The 14,528-nt window shown below is 36.9% G+C and overlaps 1 protein-coding gene and 1 pseudogene across 5 annotated transcripts in view; both read right to left on the bottom strand.

The window, feature by feature from the left end:
- BBS9 (Bardet-Biedl syndrome 9) overlaps positions 1 to 14,528 on the bottom strand; it is a 591,615-nt gene that overhangs the window by 31,512 nt on the left and 545,575 nt on the right. The window lies entirely within an intron of this gene.
- Positions 12,450 to 13,383, bottom strand: LOC119534789 (annotated as a pseudogene).

Here is a 14,528-nt window from a genome sequence, read left to right as displayed (position 1 = left end):
AAGTACTCCTTCCACCTCAATTTTTTTGGAAGAGTTTGAGCAGCATTGGTTTTTATTCTTCTTAGAATGTTTGATAAAATTCACCAATGAAGCCATCGGAAGCTGGGCCTTTCTTTTTTGTGAGGTTTTTGATTACTGATTGAATCTCTTTACTTGTTAATGGGTCTGTCGAGATCTTCTATTTCTTCCCGAGTCAGAGTAGATAAGTTTGTGTGTTTCTTGGAATTTGTCCATTTCATCTGTGTTACCTAATTTGTTGGCATACTGTTGTCATAGTATCCTCTTGTAATCCTTTTTATTTTGTGTGGGGCCAGTATAATGTTCCCCCTTTCATTTCTGATTTTGTTTATTTGCAGACTATCTCTTTTTCTCTTTGTCAGTCTAGATAAAGTGCTGTTGATTTTATTGATCTTTGCAACCACCAATTTTCTCATTTTCTATTACTTTTAAAAAATTCTCTATTTCATTTATATCTGCTCTAACCATTATTATTTCCTTCCTTCTACTCACCTTGGGTTTAATTCGAAGTTCTTTTCTAGGTTCTCCAGTTGTGAAATTAGGTCTCTGATTTGAGCCCTTTCTTTTTCTTTAATGTAAGAATTTAGACCTATAAATTTCCCTTTAGGCTCTGCATCTATGTTTTGGTATGTTGTGTTTTTGTTTTTATTTGCCTCAATATATTTCCTAATTTCCCTTGTGATTTCTTCTTTGACACATTGGTTGTTAATTTCCCTTGTGATTTCTTCTTTGACCCACTGGTTGTTTAAGATTCAAGAGAATGTTGTTTAAATTCCACATATTTGTGAATTTTCTAGTTCTCCCTTTGTAACTGATTTCTAGCCTCATTCCACTGTGGCCAGAAAAGGTACATTGTATGATTTCAATATATTTGATTTTTTGAGACTTGTTCTATGATGTAACATACAATCTACCCTGGAGAATGATCCATATACACTTGAAAAGAAAGACTATTCTGCTGCCATTGGGTGAAGTGTACTTCAAATGTCTGTTAAGTCTACATGGTTTAGAGTGTTTTTCAATTCTTCTATTTCCTTACTGATCCTCTGACTAGACGGTCTATACATTATTAATAGTACAGTACTGAAGCCTCATATTATTAATGTAGAACCTCTATTTCTCCCTTCAATCTGTAAATATTTGCTTTATATATTTTGAGGTTCTGCTGTTAGGTACACACATATTTATAAATGTTATGTCTTCTTGTTGTATTGATCCCTTTTGAATGTATAGTAATCTTTTTTGTCCCTTGTAACAGTTTTTGACTTAAAGTCTATTTTACCTGACATTAGTATAGCCAGCCCAGCTCTCTTTTGATTACTATTTGCATGGCATATATTTTTCCATCCTTTCACTTTTAGCCTTCATCTATCTTCGAATTTAAGATGAGTCTTTTATAAAAAGCATATATTTGAGTCATGCTTTTTTTTTTTAACCTGTATTTTTTTTTTTTTATTAAATTCAGTTTTATTGAAATACATTCACACACCATACAATCATCCATGGTATACAATCCACTGTCCACAGTATGATCACATAGTTATGCGTTCATCTCCACAATCTATCTCTGAACATTTTCCTTACATCAGAAAGAACCAGAACAAGAATAAAAAATAAAAGTGAAAAAAGAACACCCAAATCTTCCCCCCATCCCACCCCATTTGTCCTTTAATTTTTATCCCCATTTTTCTATTCATCCATACACTAGATAAAGGGGGTGTGATCCACAAGGTCTTCACAATCACACTGTCACCCCTTGTAATCCACAGTATTATATAATTGTCTTCAGGAGTCCAGACTGCTGGGTTGGAGTTTGGTAGTTTCAGGTATTTATTTCTAGCTATTCCAATACATTAAAACCTAAGAGGTGTTATCTATGTAGTGCAAAAGAATGTCCACCAGAGTGACCTCTCGACTCCATTTGAAATCTCTCAGCCACTGAAACTATTTCGTCTCATTTTGCATCCCCCTTTTGGTCAAGAAGATACTCTCAGTCCCACGATGCCAGGTCCACATTCATCCCTGGGAGTCATATTCTGCATTGCTAGGGAGATTTACAACCCTGGGAGTCAGGTCCCACATAGTGGGGAGGGCAGCGAGTTCACCTGTCGAGATGGCTCAGTTAGAGAGAGAGAGGGCCACACCTGAGCAACAAAGAGGTACTCAGGGGGAGTTGAGTCATGCTTTTTTATCCATTCTGCCAATCTCTGCTTTTTGACTAAAGATGTTAATCCATTTAGTTTTTTTTGTTTTTGGGTTTCTTAAATATTGTACCCTTCTCTCTCCTTTTCGAAGTTTTATTCATACACCATACAATCCATCCTAGGTGTACAATCAATGGCTCTTGGTATAATCACATAGTCACACATTCATCACAATCAATATGGGAACATTACCATTTCTTCTGAAAAAAAATCCCATACCCCATATATCCCCCTATTATTGACATTTAGCTTTGGTATAGTACCTTTGTTACAATTAATGAAAGGATATTACAATGTTACTGTTAACTATAGACCTTAGCTTGCATTAATTATATTTTTCCCATGTACCACTCTATTAACACCTTGCAATACTGACATACATTTGTTTTAGTTCATGTAAGAACTTTCTCATATTTGTAAAATTAACCACTGTCATTGTCTACTCTAGATTTTGCTAAGTTATACAGTCCCAGTTTTTGTCCTCTAGCTCTCCTTCTGATGATATACCTGACCCTAGCCTTCCTCTTTCAACCATTCTCGCATGCTGCTTTATACTTACAGATTTTACACTTACAGTTTTGTGCTACCATCACACAGCATTGTGCTACCCATTTCCGAACATTTAAAGTCAACCTTATTAAACATTCTGTACTCCTTAAGCATTAGTTGCCCAGTCTCTACACTCTTTCTATCTCCTGATAACCTATGATCTCACATTTAACTCTGAGATTGCTCATTATAGTTACTTCACGTTAGTGAAATTATACAGTATTTGTCCTTTTGTTTCTGGCTTCTCTCAACATAATATCCTCAAGGCTCATCCATGTTATTGCATGCATCATGATTTCATTTCTTCTTACAGCTGCAAAATATTCCATCATATATATATATACCACAATTTGTTTATTCACTCATCAGTTGATGGACATTTGGGCTCTTTCTTTTTTTTTTTTTTTTAATAAGGTGTGAGATGCAGATCTTCTTTCATTCTTTTGGATATCTATTGGCAATCATGAATAATGCCACTATAAACATCAGTGTGCAAATGTCTATTCATTTCCCTGCCAGTAATGGGATTCCCAGATCAAACAGGAATTGTATACTTATCTTCCAGAGAAAACTTCAAACTGCCTTTCAGAGCGGCTGCACTATTCCACATTCCCACCAACAGTGTAAGTGTACTTATTTCTCCACATACTCTCCAGCACTTGTAGTTTCCTGGTTTTTTTTTTTTGCTAATGGCCATGTTAGTAGATGTGAGATGATATCTCATTGTGGTTTTGATTTGTATTTCCCTAATAGCTAGTAAAGTTGAGCATCTTTTCATATTTTTTTTAGCCATTTGTATTTCCGCTTTGGAAAAGTGTCTATCCATATCTTTTGCCCATTTTTAAACTGAGTTGTTTGTCTTTTTGTTGTTGAGTTGCAGGATTTCTATATATATTCTGGATATTAAACCCTTATCAGATATGTGGTTTCCAAATATTTTCTCCCATTGAATGGCTGTCTTCTTACTTTCTTGACAAAGTCCTTTCATGTGCAAAAGCATTCAATTTTGAGGAAATCCCATTTATCTATTTCTTCTTTCATTGTTTGTGTTTTGGGTTAAGGTCTAGGAAACCACCACCTACCACTAGATCATTAAGATATTTCCCTACATTTTCTTCTAAGAATTTTATGGCCTTAGTCTAATGTTTAGGTCTTTGATCCATTCTGAATTACTTTTTTTTTTTTAATAAGGTGTGAGATGCAGATCTTCTTTCATTCTTTTGGATATCCAGTTCTTCCAGCACTGTATGTTGAGGAGGCCGTTCTGCCCTGGTTGAGTGGACTTAGCCACCTTTTCAAAAATCAACAGGCCATAGATGAGGCAGTCTATTTCTGAACTCTCAGCTCGATTCCTTTGTTTGGTATATCTATCCTTATGCCAGTACAATGCTGTTTTGACCCCTGTAGCTTTGTAACTGCTTTAAAGTCAGAAAGAGTGAGACCTCTATGCAAATTCATTTTTCCTTCCCAAAATATTTTTAGCTAGTCAGGGCCCCTTGCACTTTCAAATAAGTTTGATTATTGGTTTTATATTTCTGCAAAGTAAGCTGTTGGGATTTTGATTGGTATTGCATTGAATCTGTAAATCATTCTGGGTAAAATTGACATCTTAACTATACTTAGCCTTCCAGTCCATGAACATGGTATGTCCTTCTTTTTATTTAGGTCTTCTATGATTTCTTTTCGCAATGTTTTGTAGTTGTCTGTGTACAGGTAATTTATATCCTTGGTTAAATTTATTCCTGGATATTTGATTCTTTGGGTTGCTATTGTAAATGGAATTTTCCCCTTGATTACTCCCTCAGATTTCTCCTTGCTAGTATACAGAAAAACTACTGATTTTTGTGCATTGATCTTGCATCCTGCCACTTTGCTGAACTTATTTATTAGCTCTGGTAGCTTTGTTGAAGACTTTTCAAGATTTTCTACATAGAGATCATGTCATCTACATATATGGATTGTTTTACTTCTTGCTTCACAATTTGGATGCCTTTTATTTCTTTTTCTTTCCTAACTGCTCTAGCTAGAACTTCCAGCAAAATGTTGAATAATGATATTGACAGTGGCACACTCATCCTGTTCCAGATCTTAGAGGGAAGGATTTCAGTCTTTCCCATGAGTATGATGCTGGCTGTGAGTTTTTCATATATGCCCTTTATAATGTTGAGGAAGTTTCCTTCTATTCCTATCTTTCAAAGTATTTTTATCAAGAAAGGATGTTGGGTTTTTGTCAAATGCCTTTCCTGCATCAATCAAGATGATCATGTGTTTTTTCACATTTGCTTTGTTAATCTGGTGTATTACATTAATTTTCTTCTGTTGAACCACCCTTGCATACCTGGGACAAAGCCCCCTTGATCGTGGTGTATAATTCTTGTAATGTGCTGCTAGATTCGATTTGCAAGTATTTTGTCAGAGATTTCTGCATCTATATTCATTAGAGAGATTGGTCTGTAATTTTCTTTTCTTGTAGTATCTTTGTCTGGCTTTGGTATTAGGTTGATGTTTGCTTCACAGAAAGAGTTAGGTAACTTTCCTTCCTCTTCAATTTTTTGAAAGAGTTTGAGCATGATTGGTACGAATTCTTCTTGGAAGGCTTGGTAAATTTACCAGTGAAGCCATCCGGTTCTGGACTTTTCTTTTTTGGGAGGTTTTTGATTACTGCTTCAATGTTTACTTGTGATTGGTTTGTTGAGTGCTTCTATTTCTTCTCAACTCAGTGTAGGTTGTTCATGTGTTTCTAGGAAGTTGTGCTTTTCATCTAAGTTGTCCAGTTTGTTGGCATACAGTGGTTCATACTGTCCTCTTATTATCTCTTTTATTTCTGTGGGGTCAGTAGTAATGTCCCCTTCCATTTCTGATTTTATTTATTTGTATCCTCTCTTTTTCTTTTCAGTCTAGCAAAGAGTCCATCAATTTTTGATTTTCTCAAAAAATGAACTTCTGGTTTTGTTGATTCTATTTTTTTGTTTGTTTGCTTGTTCTCAATTTCATTTATTTATGCCATAATCTTTGTTATTTCTTTCCTTCTGTTCACTTTGGGGTTACTTTGCTGTTCTCTTTCTAGTTCCTTCAGGTGTGCCATTTGTTCCTTCAATTTCAGCTCTTTCCTCTTTTTTAATACAGGCTTTTATGGCAATAAATTTCCCTCTCAACACTGCCTTCGCTGAATCTCATAAGTTTTGATATGTTGTGAACTCATTTTCATTTGCCTCAAGATATTTACTGATTTCTCTTGTAATTTCTTCTCTGATCCACTGGTTGTTTTAGTTGTGTATTGTTTAACCTTATATATTTTGTGAATTTTTCAGTCCTCTGCCTGTTAATGATTTCCAGCTTTGTTCCATTATGAACAAAGAAAGTGCTTTGTATAGTTTCAATCTTTTAAATTTATTGAGACCTGCTTTGTAATCCAACATGTGGTTTACCCTTGAGAATGAGCCATGAGCACTTGAGAAGAATGTATATCCTGCTGTTGTGGGGTGCAATGTTCTGTAAATGTCTGTTAAGTCTATTTCATTTACCATACTATTCAAGATCTTTGTTTTTTTTATTGATCCTCTGTCTAGATGTTCTATCTATTGATGAGAGTGGTGTATTGAAGTCTCCAACTATTATTGTACAGATATCTATTTCTTCCTTCAGTGTTGCCAGCATTTGCCTCAAGTATTTAGGGGCACCCTGGCTAGAGGCATAAATATTTATGATTGTTATTTGTTCTTGGTGGATTGCCCATTTTATTAATATATAGTGTCCTTCCTTGTCTCTTTTAACAGGTTTACATTTAAAATCTATTTTTTTCTGATATTAGAATAGCTACCCTGCTTTTTTCTGCTTGCTGTTTGTGTGGAATATCTTTTTCCAACTGTTTCAGTTAGCTAAAGCTGCCATTATGCAACATACCAGAAATGAATTGGCTTTTATAAAGGGCTTTATTTGGTTACAAATTTACAGTCCTAAGGCCATAAAAATGTCCAAACTAAGGCATCAACAAGAGGATACCTTCACTGAAGAATGGCCGATGGCATTCGGAAACCTCTATCAGCTGGGAAGGCACATGCCTGGCAGCTGTTCCTCTGCTCTGGGGTTGTGTTTCAAAATGGCTTTCTCCAAAATGTCTCTAGATTTCTCTTAGCTTAGCATCTCCAAGCATCCTTCTCTCTACATCTCCAAGCATCTCTATGCATTAGCCAGCATCTTAGTCTCCTGATTTAGCATATCCTGGGGCGTTTTCATCTCTCTGCTCTCTGCCTGAGCTCCCTTTAAAGGATTCCAGTAAACTAATCAAGATCCACCCTGAATCAGCAGGATCAAATCTCCATGGAAACATTCAATCAAGAGGTCACACCCTAATCAAAAAGATTAATAACTGTAAATTTGTTACCAAATAAACCCCCTTTATAAAAGCCAATCCATTTCTGGTATTTTGCATAAAGGCAGCATTAGCAAACTGGAACAGAACTGATATCCAGCAGTCCAAATTTGTTAGTCAAAAGCCACATTTGGGGCCTGGCCAAGACTCCCTCCACTGGATCCTAGAAGATAAGACTTCTATTTCCCACCAGGGAGTGACTCCCTGCTGTGCTTGTAGGGGTGGGCACTAGCACCCACAGCATAGAAAGATTTACTTATAGGTCTTCACTGTGATTTATCAATTTCATTCTTCCAGTCATTCCAGGCTGGTCTGCAATGTATGTCTGTGTGTCCCCCATCCCCCACCCCCCATCAGTTTCAGACAGTTCCTGGCTATTTACTAGCTTCCTTGAAGGACATACTAAATCCTAAAATTCCCTAAACCACTATTTTCTTCCTTAATCCATTTACTTTTAAAGTAATTATTGATAATGTAGGACAACTTTCTTCTGCTACTTTGCTTTTAGTCTTTGAAATCCTATACCTTTTTTATCCCTCATACCTTTTTTATCCCTCAATTCTTTCTCTAATGAGTACCTTCATATTTATTTGATTTTTGTAGTGTACTACTTTGAGTTCCTTTTCATTTCTTTTTGTATATAATTTTCACATATTTTCTTTGTGGATACCATGGGGATTAAATTTAACAACCTAAATCTAAATAATCATTTTGTTTTGATTCCAACTTAACTTCAATAGCATACACATACACTACTACTATACTTCTCCACCCCCCATCTTTTTGTTATACTTGTTACAAATTATAGCTTACTCATTGTATGTCCAAATCAAAGATTTATCATTATTTTTACGCATTTGTATTTTAGAGAATTTGCAGTGGAAAGTAAAGATAGAAATGTAATTTTATTTGAGATTTTAGCTACGGATTCTCACCTCACCTGACTGTATGCAAAGGAATAAGGAAAAGATTTTAGTCATGTTCTGTACCTTAATCAGCCTCAAACAACTGACAATCCCCAGAAACCCTATAAATGCGGTAAAGTGGACAGACCATTTAAACTCAAAGCCTATTTCACAACAGAAAATTCATACTGGGTGTGCCAGTTTGAATGTATTGTGTCTTCCAAACGCCATTATCTTTGATGAAGTCTTGTAGGGCAGACGTTTTGGTGCTGATTAGATTTGCTTGGAATGTGCCCCACCCAGCTGTGGGTGATATTCCCATGGAGGCATGGCCCCACCCATTTAGGGTGGGCCTTGATCAGTGGAGCCATATAAATGAGCTGACATAACAGAACTCAGTGCAGCTGTAAGTGACGTTTTGAAGAGGAGCAAGCTTGCTAGAGAGGAACGTCCTGGGAGAAAGCCATTTTGAAACCAGAACTTTGGAGCAGATGCCAGCCACATGCCTTCCCAGCTAACAGAGGTTTTCTGGACGCCATTGGCCATCCTCCAGTGAAGGTACCTGATTACTAATGTGTTACCTTGGACACTTTATGGCCTTAAGACTGTAACTGTGTAGCCAAATAAACCCCCTTTTTATAAAAGCCAGTCCATCTCTGGTGTTTTGCATTCCGCAACATTAGCAAACTAGAACACTGGGAAAGAACGATACAGATTTACGGACTGTGAAAAGTCCTTTAACAGAGTTTTAAATTTTAGTAACCATCAGAATATGAAAACTGCAGAGAAACCCCAACAAACACAAGGCCTTTAGATACGGCTCACCCATTAGTAAAGCCACACTGGAGAGAAACCTTTTAAATATAATCAAAATGAGAAAGCCTTAAGTAGTGATTCATTCTTTAATTCCATGCCAGAACTTCCAAAAGAAAAGAAAAAAATTATGAATGCACTGAATATGCAAGGCATTTAACTAAGGCAATGGAATTTAAGGATACAAATGTTAAAGCAGTAGACAGGTACTCAGAGGTGCCTTCCCAACCATCCTAAATAAAACAGCACCTCACTTCAGCATCATACTAGCACCTTACCCTGCTTTATTCTTCTTCAGCGCACCCATCACTTTGAAACACTGTACATTTCTTAAAACGCTTATTGTCTAACTTCCTCCATTAGAATACAAGCTCCAAAAAAGGACTGTTTTGCAAAGCTGTATCCTCAGTGCCTAGGACAAAATCTAGCAGTAGACACAAAACAAATAGTTGTTGGATGAATGAATTGTAGTACTTTTCTTTCGTGGAGTATTTGCTATCCTGAAGTAACTTCATTCTAAATGAAATGACACTCACTTAGTAAGCTTTTAACACATACATAAATGTGTTGTTAGTTCACTGTTTTATAAAATGCCAGAATAAAAAGCATTAAAGACTGTAATGGTCCACAAATTATTCTCCAATTGTGTGTAGGATGAAAAAGTTGTAGAAAAAGCACCCAGTATTACCCTCATAATTGTGCCAACCAGTCAGAGACATGACTGATTCACAAGGATCATGAAGGCAAAATGGAAGCCCCCCGCTTCAGAAGAGAAAGTTTTATTATTTTCTTAGACTTGGAATTTAAGTAATACTTTACACAGCTGAGAACTGCACATATCCCTATTTGCCTTGTCAACTACTGCTATAGAGGGCATGGCAGTTTGGAATTCAATAGCAGCAATCCTTTTGTGCAGTTTGGTACTTAGAATCATGCTTCTTAATTCAAAAAAAAACATTTCTAAGTGTCTAACTATGCATTAGCTCCGAGGATAAAACTAGTAAGGAAAATAATTACAAAGCCATGTAACCAGTACCACATGGGAGGGGAGGATTAAGGGAACAGAAGCAAATATTATTTAACTTTGACTGAAAAAGGTGGTAAAAAAAAAAAACCTTATAGACCCAATATCACAGGAACAGAATCTTAAAGGAAAAGCAGGTATTCATATGGCCATAAAGAAGTTCAAAGCATTCTAGGCAGAAGTAATTAAATCTACAAGGGTATTGAGGGATGTGACCACAAAGCACATTTGGGGAAGGAACTGGAAGTACTTGAGATTGTACAAGATCTCAAGTACAAGAGCGTGGGGGAGAGTATAGCCTGTGATTTTAAAAACTATACTAAAATAATTAAAATTTTTATATTTAGAAAGTACAAAAGACCTGCTAAAAATCTAAGTTAAATAAAAATCTAAGCTGTGTAACGATAAGAAAGGGGATTGGGCAGAATGGGGAATTTCCTCTTGCCCCGAGGTTTATCAGAATTTTTATGTTTATCAAAACGGAGCTTGGATTTTAAATGTTTGAGGAACAGTGGACTAGAACATAAGATTACTGTGGCAATGAAGCTACAAAGGTAAGTAGGAACCAAATTATAACACTCTGTCTTGCCCTGCTCTGTGGAAGATTCAAAGAGAAAACATGAAGCAGCAAAGATTTTATATGAGAGATGATGAATTGCTAGGACACACTGAATTTAAAATTACAATGAGATGTTTGTCCAAGTGAAGATACAGGGTGTTAGAAATAAGGTTTAGTGATCAGGAGAGAAGTTGGGATTCAACTTACAGGTTTGGGAGTCAGCCTAATATTATAGGTGGTAGATAAAACCACGGCTAAGAATGACATTGCATAAGAAGGGTATTTAGAATAAGTAAAAAGAAAAAAGAGAAAAAGGGAAGAGAAAAAAAAAAAAAAAGAAACAGGAAAGAACTCTAGGAAAGAGCAATACCTAAAGTGTAGACAGAAAAACAAAAGCCACAAGGGAAACGAGGGTGACAGCAGAGATGAAATCTGTAGCACAGGTGGAGATCAGCCTTCCATGGGAAGCGAAGTTTTTTTCCCCCACAAAGAGAAAAAGCTCATAAACATAGGAGTTGACCAACTCATAGTCTCAACTTTCTCTACAATAGGAGGAAGAACCATACACTGGGGGAGGGGACACAGGCCTGAGAAAAGTGATAAGGTTTGGATTAACCACAGTGGGAGGACAGAAAGAGTCCACACTAGTAACAAACAAAAGGCTTACATTGAGGGCTCTTCTAAAGCTGAAGGTAAGCCACTTTGAGACTCCACTCCGAAGGACAGCACATACTTAAGCAGAACTCAGCACACCAGAAAACATGGATGGCAGGATTAACTAAGTGTTGATGATTTGCAGAATGATTAGGCTGAAGAACAAGGGAAAGAAGGGACTTGAGGGCACTGGCAAACGAGTGGTGCAAACAGTGCTCCATTAGGCTGAGGCTGGGTAGGGAAGGAAGAAAACCTGAACGGGGCTGATAGTTTAGGAGAAAGGAGGGCAGTCAGCATAGGGGGGCTGTGAGAAGCTAAAGACATGGTAGAGTGGAAATAAAAGAGAAAGAAAAATCAATAAAAATAAGACGGTAAAAGAGCTGGGGAGATGAGGATTATCATCAGTTAATGGGATACTGAAAATTAAAATTTCAGAAACAGAAACTCAGGATAGTGATATTCAAGGTGTGGCCATGGGAGTAAATTGCTGGAATGTGATAAAGTTACTGGTGCACAAGTTGTGAAACTTTGCAGAGAAGGCAAAGACAGATAACCCCCTCAAGATGATAATAGTTGAGGCAGACAGAAAGACTCTGAGTAAGATATCAAGTTATAGGCTCTCTGGCCTTTATCACTCACCCCTACTATTAAAGGCAAAAAATATTAAAATTTCATTACAGTATGAAAAGATGTGCCCTAAGAGCATATGAGCTAGTGGTGTTACAACCTAACTCGATTTTATCTTCAATAAACATTTGATAAACCATGCATTTTCTTTTAAACAAAATAGGAAAATAATTTTTAAAGTTTTATAAAATAACTAATAAAGTAAAATTTTAATATGCCATTAGTAATATGTGGCAAAAAAAGCACCCATTATCCTTTGCAGAATCTTCCATTGTTCACCATATTTTAGAAATGGAATCTTAATATTAGTTATATTTTTTTCCTTTTGCCTATTTTTATATCCATAGTATATATTTAAAACAATGAGGTGATGATTTTAATGTCTAAAGCAGGGCAAACTTCAAAATAGGGAGATCACAAAGAATCTGATAGAAAAAAATCTTAAAGTTAAATTGGGTTTCTCATTATTATTTATAGGGTATTTGTAGCTCAGGATGAGTTAGAGTAACACATGTCATTTTAAACATTAAAGAAGCATTCCTTATAAGTTTAAGAACATATTATGAAAAGTGATGATGGCTCTTACAGAAGGGTAACCATACTGGGTATCTTTATGTAGCATAATGTTCTCAAATTTGGGTCAAAATGTCTTTTTTTCTAGAACTTTTCCATTTCATGGGTTGGTTTGTTTTTTTGTCTGCTGGAAAAGGACTAGATGAACTTACTATTTATGGAAATGCTGAAAGAAGTTTCAAATTTGTTTTGCATTTGTTGTATTCCATTCCTCCTCTTTCAGGGGTCCTTCACATACAGATACATACTTTCTCAAAATTTTTTCTCCTACTTCTCGGAAGTCCAAGGGTTCTTTGCATGTAGTGCAGCTTGCTCCAGAAACATCGGTAGCTACTTCATGGTTTTCTGGATGCTGATCTGCACAATGCTTCAATCCCCAGTAGCACATATCTCCACTGCACATCATAGCCAGCAAATGGATGTCACTAAATATTCCTTCACTCAGTAATGTAGCTGCTTCTAGGTCTTGGAAAGAAACTCCTTCATTTAACTGGATAGGACACCGATAATTTAGCATCTGTAGCAAGTGAGGGATTCCATCAACAAGGCACTTTTCAAGCAATTTAGATTTTCTCATGAGCCATTCTCTCCTTTTGGTTATAGAATAACACTACATATATGGAGAGGAGGGCTCCTCATCTCCAAGACAGACATTCCAGTAGCTCGTCCCCAAGCAAACTGCAGTGTTTAGGATGCTTATTATTTTCTTTAACTAAAATTTCTGGTTCTGAAAGAAAACTGATCAGCTCTTTCACTTTCTGTGAAGAGTCTTCAGGAAAATATTCATCTACTAGCTTGTTCTCCTCGAAATACATCATGTCCAAAATAGCCTGTGTGTAAAGTTCTAGAAGATTTGATGGATTTGAACATTCTTTGTCTTCTCCACAAAGGAGTTTCAATTTTTCTAGAGCTGCAGGGGCCCGAATTAAAAAGTGATCACCTTCACCAGCAGCTTCGCTAAGTTGCTGTATGTGAGCCTGAGCCAGATCCCCGAGCTCCTCCGCTCGCATTACCACACCGGAACCTGTGGCCACTATCACCACAACAGGCGGGTGCGCCCCAGCCGCGTGATCAAGCGGCCCCATTTCAAATTTCTTGTCTTCAAGATCACTAATTCTTCCTTCTGCCAACTGCAGTGTGCTGTTGAAACCCTCTAGGGAGTTTTCCATGTCAGTTATTGTGGTCTTTAACTCCAGTAGTAATAGTTGGCTCCTTTTAAAAAATTTCTTATTGAGATTCTCATATCGTTCATTCATTTCGTTGCTTTTCTGATATCTCTTAGTTCTTTTTTCTGTGTATGTGTGTGTGTGTGAATGTGTGTTAGTGTGTGTGTTATTTCCCTGAGCACACTGAGTACCATTTCTTAAAAGTTTTTGTTCATAATGTCCAAAGTCTGGTCTTTTTCATCGATAGTTTCTGGACTTTTATCTTGTTACTTTGGATCGGCCATCATTTCCTGTTTCTCTGGTTTTTTATAATCTTTTTTGCACAGTGTATATTTTAATATTTTATACTGTTAACTCTGGGATTTAGTCCCAGGGCTGTCTGTTCCTGAAGTTTGTATCCAAATAGTGATATAACACAGATTTCCTTGAGTGCCAGGAGCTAACAAAAAGAAACAAACCAACGCAAAATACAGCTTTCATAGTCTTTGGAAATTGCCTCTGCATTGGCTAGTACTCTCCTTTAGATTTTAGCCCTCCTCTCAAAAAGAACAGCCCTAGATAATAACTGTAAAGTGCAGGCTCCTCTCCTTCTTTTCTGAACCTGAGTCTTGTCTTGGGCTTCTGCTTCCTCACGGTCTTAGGAAATTCCCCCTTTATAGAATTCAAAAACTTTCTTTAATCCCTATGAAATAAAGTTTCATCCTTTCCTGGGTGCTCTATTTTACAACTTGAAGCAGGTAAACCTTTGCCCTAGGCCACTTTGAGTTAATGGTTTCTTATACTGTTTTAGCTGATCCCAAGTTGATTCTGCCTGCACAGCAAGTTCTGGCAGTGTGAGCCTGAGAGGAGTTTCCCGGTTCATTCCTGCAGGTTGCCACCAGATAAACTGGCTCTGACATACAGACAACCCACTACACACATAGGGATTACTCTGTTCCCTCTGGAACACACCAGGAACTTACAATGGAAGCACCATCTGGTTCCACACTGCATCAGGGTGGGTGGGGTAGGGGCCAGCAAGCATGCCACGAGCTTCTCCCACCCTTTTTAAAACTGTTTCTTAT

Source organism: Choloepus didactylus, chromosome 5, assembly GCF_015220235.1.
Source record: "Choloepus didactylus isolate mChoDid1 chromosome 5, mChoDid1.pri, whole genome shotgun sequence".
NCBI classification, from domain to species: domain Eukaryota; kingdom Metazoa; phylum Chordata; class Mammalia; order Pilosa; family Megalonychidae; genus Choloepus; species Choloepus didactylus.
The sequence above is the reverse complement of the archived record's forward strand: the minus strand, read 5'-3'. Positions and strand labels throughout refer to the sequence as shown.